The 9380-nt window shown below is 38.2% G+C and overlaps 1 long non-coding RNA gene across 1 annotated transcript; it reads left to right on the plus strand.

Annotated features, from left to right (window-relative positions):
* Positions 1 to 599: 599 nt before the first annotated feature.
* LOC121402965 lies at positions 600 to 8733 on the plus strand. Its single transcript, XR_005966905.1, has 2 exons — positions 600 to 1145; positions 5120 to 8733. It is a non-coding gene; the product is annotated as an uncharacterized LOC121402965 (long non-coding RNA).
* Positions 8734 to 9380: the final 647 nt, after the last annotated feature.

Raw genomic sequence — 9380 nt, forward strand, 5'->3', positions numbered from 1 at the left:
GTAATAACTGAAAAAAACCACAGAAATGTGTTAAAACTTTCATCACCTGCCAAATTGTGTAATGGTAATTAGGGGCGTGGCCACAATGGGCGTGGTCAAGATTTCACCGCACAGCAGGCGCGGTGGAGGGCGTATTTATCAAAGGATGAACTTTCACTATCACCCTTTGATAAATACGCCTTTAAAAATCCCATAGAAATGAATTGAGAGAAGTGGTATTACACTCTGTGTATATTTAGTAAAGAGTGAAGTTACAGATCACCACAGTCCACCAGAGTGAAATTCCGCCACTCTCCATTCATTTCTATTGGTTTTTAAAAGCGTATTTATCAATGGGTGAAAGTGAGAGTTCACCCTTTGATAAATATGATTTATAAATCCCATAGAAATGAATGGAGTGTGGCTGAATTTCACTCTAGTGGACTGTGGTGATCTCTAACTTCACTCTTTGATAAATATGCCCCTTTGGTAAATCTATCGCTTGGCTCAGTAAGGTTTGGTTTGGCCAATAACCCTTACAGGATAATAATAAGAAGAAGGCTTTTCAGAAGAGGTGGCAATACAAGCTGAGAGTCATAGTTCTTAATTAAAGTTGGAAAACAACTTAATTATGCTGTAAATAGGCATCATGATAGCAGGACTGGATTATGAATTTCCTGGTGATTTGGATTGAATTGCTCTCTTTCTATTTACGTCTGTACTATGAATACTCTGATGAGGCTGTGCTGGTATGTTCAGGCCTAGCAGGTTCTAGTGCTAAGCAACCGTTGCCTTGGAAACTGTTACGCACGGTGACATCATGAATACTGAGTCATCCTTTCCTTATCCTTGCAATCCTGCAAGGTCATGCACACGCTGTAGGGATGAGCGTTATTGATTTATTCCCAGTGCATTGATTTCTATTTGAAACAAATGTAAAGACCACCGTTCCCCACAGTGTCATTCTATTGCTTTTAAAGCAGGGCACGCATTTTAAAAGCCCCCTTCTCAAGACAGTACAATGGTACATTCCAGGCTGTTTCTGACTGGCCACTCACTCCTTTGCCCCCTCTCTTCCCTGCAGCAGGGAGCGATGCATTGTGGGAAACTCCCAGGTTGGTCCCTGCAGAGCATCCTCTGAGCTGCAAGGCGGAAGAAGCAAAGAGGTAATGTATCAATATCTGCTATATCCATATATAGATGCAAGAATAACTATAAAGATATATAGCATTAACATTGCATTTATTTCTTCAGCATATTCTGTTTTTCTGTATTGCTACAGTGTCACACTGTACCATCTATAGTCCACTACAGTGGGCACAGTGTGCCATTAATTGTAGTTTAATGAACTACATTACCTAATTGAAATTATTACTTGTATATGCATTCATACACTTTAATCAGTTGTCCAAATTTTGAATTTAGAAAACAATATCTTCTTTATAATATTAAGTAGGCAAATGTTATGTGATGTTTTCCCATCCTCACCCACACTTAAAATGCACCAGTGATCCATGGCTTATAGTAGTAACGGTATAACCTATTATATCATTGAATTCCATCACCGAGCATATGATGATTACTGGATACCATTTATCGAGCCAAATCACACAAATCCCCGCAATATCTAATGCCATTTTATTTGGATACTTTTACAGAACTGGAGGAAGGGCATTGGCAGAGGTGACTTACTGCAGTAACTGCAGCGTACACATGTCTATGCATTTAACACTTTCAATTCTCTGTAGACCCTTGTTATACTAGCTAACAAAGGTAATGACAAATATTAGGTAGAGGCAGTGAGCATTAAATATGATTCAGAAGATGACTTTTAAAATCGAGCTGGCTATTATTTTGTATAAACATATCTACCATACAGCCTATCCATTCAAGGGATGTAGAGATTTTTTTTTTACTTGCCCTTTACTCTCCCTATAGTGATAGGTGCTGGGAAACTCTCAGGCTCAGACATTATTTTAAAAGTACAGTGACCTGCTATTGGTCAAAACTTCAGGAATTGCTGTAATATTCTGTAGATTTCCCTATAGTAAAGATAAAGTTCCAGACATGTTGATAAGTTATAGGATATTTTATTCAGTGTTATTTATATTATTTTTCTCAACCCTCCTACATGCAACATAAGCCTTAGCTCTTCATAATCATTTAAGGTATTGTTTAATGTTATGTACTGAAAATCAAATGTATGACCTGATACATGACCTTGTGGGCTGACATGCTGTTCAGACTGTCTGTCTTACTGTCTAATGTTACTTATATAACCACTGTGATGCATTTGCATTGGTTCCCAAGGTGAGATTGTAGTTCAGCAACAGTTGGAAGGTCACAAACTGAGGTTCCATAATGCAAAAGAAATGCAAGAGTAATGTTTATCACAGCAAATCCTTTAACTGGAAGATCCTGCTTATTCAGTCAGTAATAATATTATTTAGTCATATATCTGTGTAGCTGGAACAGACACCAACCTCTATTTGACTGTTCTGGGAAAGGTTATTCATAAATTCCTAGCCTACTGCTTCATCCTTACTGATAGTGATATGTCCATCTGAGTACATGGGGTTCCCCAACAGGACTCAAGTCGGTTTAGATTTAAATACATTTCCCGTTAATTGCCATTGTGGATGAAAGCTTGATCTTCTTCCTTGATAACTGAGGTTATTTCTCAAATGAGGCCTATTAAGGTCCTTGAGGCCTAGGCAGAATAGCTCTGCTCTGTCCATTAGCAAACTCACTATAGATAAACAAATGCTATTTACATTAACGGATCCCAAAAAATGGATGTAGGGGGTACCAACACCTATAAAAGTGCACTGTAACCTTAAAAGCATTTTTTTTACTCTAAACATTAACCTGTAACCTTAAAAACTTTATTTTCCAAATAGTATAGTTATATGGTAACTAATGATGACCATGTCTGAAGTACACAGAGGCCCAAACAGCCCTCCATGGGCCCAATAAAAAGTGACTGTCTATGACATCTTACCCCCCCCCCCCCCCTTGGTACACCCAAGTCCTTTCCTGCTTTGCCCATCAGTCAAAAATGCATTTTTGATATGCACAATTTTCCCATGTGCCATTACCCTAAACTCCTCTTCTCGACCCAACCATCTTCAAAACTGAGACCTGGAGATCAAAAAAAACCCATAAGAATATGTAAGCATAAGAATACCCTCTTCTGACATGAATTTTTTGCTACAGTCAATTTAGTAATCCACAAGTACTCCTTGGCCCTTACCTATCAAGGACTTACATATCTCAGACCCAGGGACAGTCTTATTCAGTTCAATCAACTTGAAGGTCATTTTCAAGGCCCACTTGCCCACATTTTGCCAGGCCCACTTGCATTTCCAACCTTCGGTCAAGGCCCATTTAACTAATGAAATGAGTGCAGACAGAGATCATAGATGTTATTGGTGTATCAGTGATACAGCCATAGTTCCAAGGGGGGGTTGGAGCAGTTGTGGGGCAGGAGGATTGGGGAGAATGGTCATTTGAACTCCTATATACACCCGAAAGCTCGTTTTCAAGATCAGATAGGGTGAGATTTATGATGAATATTCTTTGGATATTCTTGAAACTGTGGCTGAATGACTGATATACCAATATATTATATAAATCTGTACCCATTCCATGAGCTAAGGAAGCCATGGCTTATCTGAAAGAGTACCACTTCTTTAATGGAAATGAGATATACAGTATACATCCAGTTGTACTGAATATGTCGCTCCAATGAATGATGAACATTTTGAACTTTAGTCCAAATTCCAGTTGCTTTAGACTTATCACTCCTACATAGCATACTGCATGAATATACTTTTTACTTACAGTATTAACATGAATATGATCTGTACCCACTCTATTATTAGCACTGCTCGATTTCTAGTTTTTAATAGAAGACATATGTGTAATGCATAAATCCATTTCATGCATGAAGTCCATCCTGCAGAGGAAAATTGGCATTAATGGCAGAAAAAATAGCATCCACTATGTTTAGATTTGTAATGTCTTGATAGTAACAATGCAGAATGCTCATAATATTATAGCATTGGTAAAAGCCTTAATGAGACATGAGGGATAGTGAATGGCAGAGCACTGAAGCACTCACTGGGAGTTTGGTTAAAGTGGCACATAAAAAGCATCAATAAAGTCATAAGTGGCTGTTGGAAGTCTTTGATAGATGAGTATTCCAGAAATTAAAGCAGATAGTTTCTGACAGCCCTTATTTATATCTAACACAACATGACCTTGTGAGTGATGGTCGAGTACAGGCTCACATATTCTAGCTTTCTCAGCAATTAGCAATACCAGGGACGGGCTCATTGTTAATAATGCAAAGATAGTGATAGGATTCTAATAACAGGGGCAGGTTTAGTTACATGTTACAGAGCAGAAAAAAAGCAGACAAATTCTGCTTTCAGTAGAAATTATAAATAACTAAAAAATGTCTAAGAAGGTTTTCATTCATCCAGGTCATGGTATTTCTAGTAGACGTAAATCTAGAGCAACTGCACTTTCACTACTCATCCAAGCAGCTTCTTCAATTCAACTGATTGATACAGGAAATCCTCATCATATAAACCCTTCCAATAATCCAAGGATTAATCAGCAAATCCAGTTGCTCTACATTTACTTCTATTAGATAACTTTAAAAAAATATTTTAGCATTTTTAATGTATATTATTCCAATGCTTAATCAAAAACATTTTTCTTTCATTATGAAAAAAAATATATATTATTTTTTGATCATATTTCCAATGATTGGCACAATACCAGGGTTAGTTTTATATAATCCTGAGAGTTTATGAAGAGAGCACAGTATCAAAGGCAGTCTTAGATTATCCTGATAGTTAAAGATGGGTAGTACAATATCATAGGGTGAGATAATCCTAACAGTAAAATATAGTGGGGCATAATATCTGGGACAGGTTTAGATTAGCTCCCTACTTTTATTTATACAAATGCAAATAAGCAGAAGTGTAGTAGTGTGCTCACAGTAAACTAAGAACTGAAGTACTGCACACAGATATTCTTAACAAGCACAAAATAAAGTTTATTTTGTTTTCAATACTAATCTGGAACACAGTGAAATGTACTTAATGTTATTATTTATTTCCAATGACAGATTATTTTGGACAACCTATTGTGAATATAATATTACACCATACGAAAAAATATTCTGTTCTGACTGACTTAGCTAAAAAGGGCTCGAGAGAGTTCAAAATGGAGGCCAAATCTAGATCTACCAGCTCTAAGGTCTCTAAAACTGAGAAGAGTAGCCCAGCAGCAGAGAAGAAAGATAGCTCAACCAAAGAGCAACATAATCCCACAACAAAGAAAACAACGGCAGAGATTGTGCCAGCCACTCAAGATGGCACAAAACCTGCTGCATCTGAACCTCAGGTGACACCAGCGACTTCAGACAAGGGGAACGCAGAAGAGCAGGATACCTCTAATGGCACTGGTGAAGGCTCAGGGTTTGAAGGCCTGAAGCCTCTGTTGGTAGCTGCCGGTGTGACAGTGGCGGCCCTTGCAGTAATCGTAGGCATTGTGTTTCTGGCTCGGAAAAAATAGCATGTTTGAAATTTTCAAGGGAAGTTCAAGTAGGGAGGTCCGAACAAGGACCAAAATGTACAGTTTCTCTAAAGGCTGCCGCATGCCTCAGAATCATCACCTATTCATCACATGCAGTCACACAGATATCTGAGAAGAGGTGGATCTAAAAACGAGATTGCTGGCTGCTGCCATATTGATGACATTTTAATAAGGTTGTTAATTATCACCACTAGTAATACACTGTATTTAATATGGCTATAGTATAAGTCATTTTACTTTGCTCCATTCAGCTATAGTAATATTACGCACCGACTCCTTTGGGTTGTACAGGGGAATCTCTTATAACTGTCCCTCTAAATTTTTATCTAATCTTTGTGAAATGTACCTCTACTTTGTAAGTCAATTCTCTCTGTAAATGTCTTCATTTGAATTCCAGTGACCATCCTTCCTCAGTGCCCCGATCACTAATACACTGCCTAGCCACATACCGCATCTGCATCCTTAACATTCGATTATGCAATGGTTTCCTTTTTCAAACCACCACACTCCATTAGGCTCAGTGTTTATTTTTTGGGTGCCAAAATGCACCTATGTGGCTTATAGTTGACAGCAAATATAATTTAGCTGTGCCAAAAATATTGAGGAGAACAAAAGCTTCAGTATTGATTATGTTTAAATGACCAGAATATTAATCAAATTCTTGGATAACTCACTATCTACTACCTACTACCACCCTGAATCACTCTCTCCATGGTTTCGATTAACGGGACCCTAGGAAATATTTGCTTAGGAATCCTTTCTATGGATTTATGGAGACTCCTAGACTAAATGTGGCGAGTTGGGCCCTCTAACTCTGCAGGTAGAACAGAATGACAGTGGAAGTTATCTGTAGATTGCAGCCACAACCAAGTGAATGAAACAAATAAAAAGAAAGGATGAAAGGAGAGATCCTTTGATCAACAAACTTTGTGGGTTCTGCTAAACTGGGAAGGAGGACAAAACTCAACATGAGGAATGTCTTGATATTTCCAAATTGTTATACTCCGCTATACCGCTAATAAATCCTTGGTACATTCTTTTTTACATAGTCCTATCTATTACATTTCCCTGTATAATTTCTAACCATTAAAAACTTCATCCCACTGGTAAAGATTTGAGGAAGACCATAAAAAATCTATCTCCCCAACCCTTTATAATTCATGGGAAAAAAAACCCAAAATGGTCCTCATAGACACCCATGGGATATTCCTACAAGAGCATCTTTGACACTTATGGGATAAAACTGTGATTTTGAGGGACAACACTAATAAGAGTTAGAAATAAATATCACTATCCTGCATTAATAATGCCATCAATACTGACAAATAATGATGACGCTGTTCTTTGATACCCTACTGTGTTTGTTTCTCCTTTCTAAAATAACAAAAGCGTATAAATGCAATAATGTGGTTAGAATAGGAAAATACGAGAAGATTAAGGCCTTTATTTTTAAGGTAGTTCTGATAAATGTCATCTGCACTTAAACCCTCTTAAAAGAAAACTATTGTTAAGATACAAGTTATTTCATAAAGGCTTCATAGGAGTATCAAGGGCAAAAGAACACACAGGAGGTATGATATTCTTTGGGGGTAATAACAGGTACTTCATTTATAGTAACCCATGGCAACTACATTGATGAACTGTAAACATCTGCATGGTTGTTATGAGTTACTAGACCTTGTGCCTGTTATTACTTTACCCCCATAAACCGTGTTCTAAGCTTTCTTCTACAAACCAGTGATTTCAGTACGATGTACATTTCTGTATATTTTTGTAACTGTTACAGCATTGTCATATATCAAGAGTATGTATTTTAAAAATAGTTTTTAAGGGAAACATGCCATTTATATAAGTAGTATTTATCTTTTCTTAATTTTATCTTAACTTATCACTTGAGATGTGAGGCCGTAGCTTGCATACAACCTTATATTTCTTATGCAAAATTTGAAGCTGCCATATTTATTGCTTTGGCTGAAACTTTTTTTCATAGGAATTAAGTGAACTGCATCCTAGTGGTCAACAGCTAAGGCAAGAAATGTAGCAGGTCCTACTTCATGAATACAAATATGTAGAGTAGGAATATTCTATGACGCAGCTATGAGTAACAGAAAATGCAAACTAGATAAAGACTACTTATAAACAGGGTTTGTTTTCCATTTATATACAGCATTCAAAAGCTGGGTGCAGATTTTTGAACTGAAGATTGGAGGAAAAATATGGGCCTGTATCTTTAAAGTAGTTAGCTTTCTCCCATCACAAGCAGAAATGGAGATACTGATCTCCATTCGCAACGGCAAACCAGCCACCATTATAGACACCGCCCTTCTGATAGCTGCATCTGGTGCTTGTGTCAACGTATGCTTTACAAGAGGGAAAAAATTAACAGAGGTGCCATCGTTTTAAAATACTATTATTGGCGGGGGTGGGGCATGGTCATATAAATGCCTTTATAACAGTTTCTAACTCTGCAAATGTTGGTTGAAGATACTGGTGAATCTCTGGCAATTTTGTTCTGTAAATAATAAATTATTGCCCAATAGAATTGTATGTGTGCAGCTGTTGAAAAGAAGTTGGCCATGCTTTTCAGTATAGGTGGCAGGCTGTGTATCTACTCAAAAATACATACAGCATATAACAAACCAGCACAACATAAAGTTGTATCAGTACTTTCATTTGTTACTGTGCCTAAGTGCCATCAAACCCTAACAATGGACCTACCCAATTTTCCACTTGCTTATGGTGTAGGAGATCCATATTAGCACCAACAGCTGCAGCCTTTGTGAAATGCCGGAGCAAAATCAGATTTCAGAACGTAGTACTATGTTGTTCTTGCTGGTGGTACTTTGTTTCTTGTGGCCATGTATTTACCTCGCTGCATAGCACCCTACATACAGAGAAAAAGAGGAAAGAAATGCAGATCCTGTTCAGTGCCTTTGGTTCTGGGGCAATGTACAACCAACCCAAATCTTTCATACAATCAACTGATATGTTTTTAAGTGTGCGCCTCTGTTAATCTTTTCTCAGTCTTGTACATGTCCTTTCCTCATAAGAAACTGTGTGACTGCGATGCGTGAAACTGATCCCCACTTTTAGCAGGAATATGTGGACATAAAACATGTATCTAATAAAGTCTTAAATACTTCATTGTCTGTGTATATGATTTAGATCAAGATGCAGTACATCAGGCCAGTGTATACAACATATTGCTTTCACTAAAACAGTCATCTGGTCACCCAATCTGAACATCTGGCACTCAGTTTCACAATTGTATAAATGGAGGATAATATCAGTATAAAAGGGGCTCTTTGTGGTTCCACACGTGGGCTGATGGGCTGCAAAAAAGTCAAATGGGCAGCTAATATGGTTAGTGCATCATTTGTCTATTCAAAAAGACTTTCCTTCTCTGTCGAACTGGGCCAGGACACCATGAAAATCCCCAGCTAACCCAGACCTGATCTGGCCTCCCCCACTCAATTCTAGCCTCTCCCGCTGCCTTCCCTCCCTCGATCCAGACTTGATTGTGACTTTCCCAGTTGCTCCGACGCTGCCCACCCTCCCCAAACGTGTCAAATGTAAAATATAAGCATGGAGAACAAAGTGGCAAAGAACCTGGCAGTGGGAGAGCAAGTGAGTGGCAGGAGCCTTAGAGGGGGTGTGTGGGCCCCTGGGGTAGCAGTCCCGGTGGGCCTCGCACACCCCAGTCAGAGCCTGTCCATTGATGACATCATAATCTGATGACATTTTCTGCATATGAATTTTTCACCACAAATTCAAGGTGGTTAAAAATGTGG

Source organism: Xenopus laevis, chromosome 4L (genome assembly GCF_017654675.1).
Source record: "Xenopus laevis strain J_2021 chromosome 4L, Xenopus_laevis_v10.1, whole genome shotgun sequence".
Lineage (NCBI taxonomy): Eukaryota > Metazoa > Chordata > Amphibia > Anura > Pipidae > Xenopus > Xenopus laevis.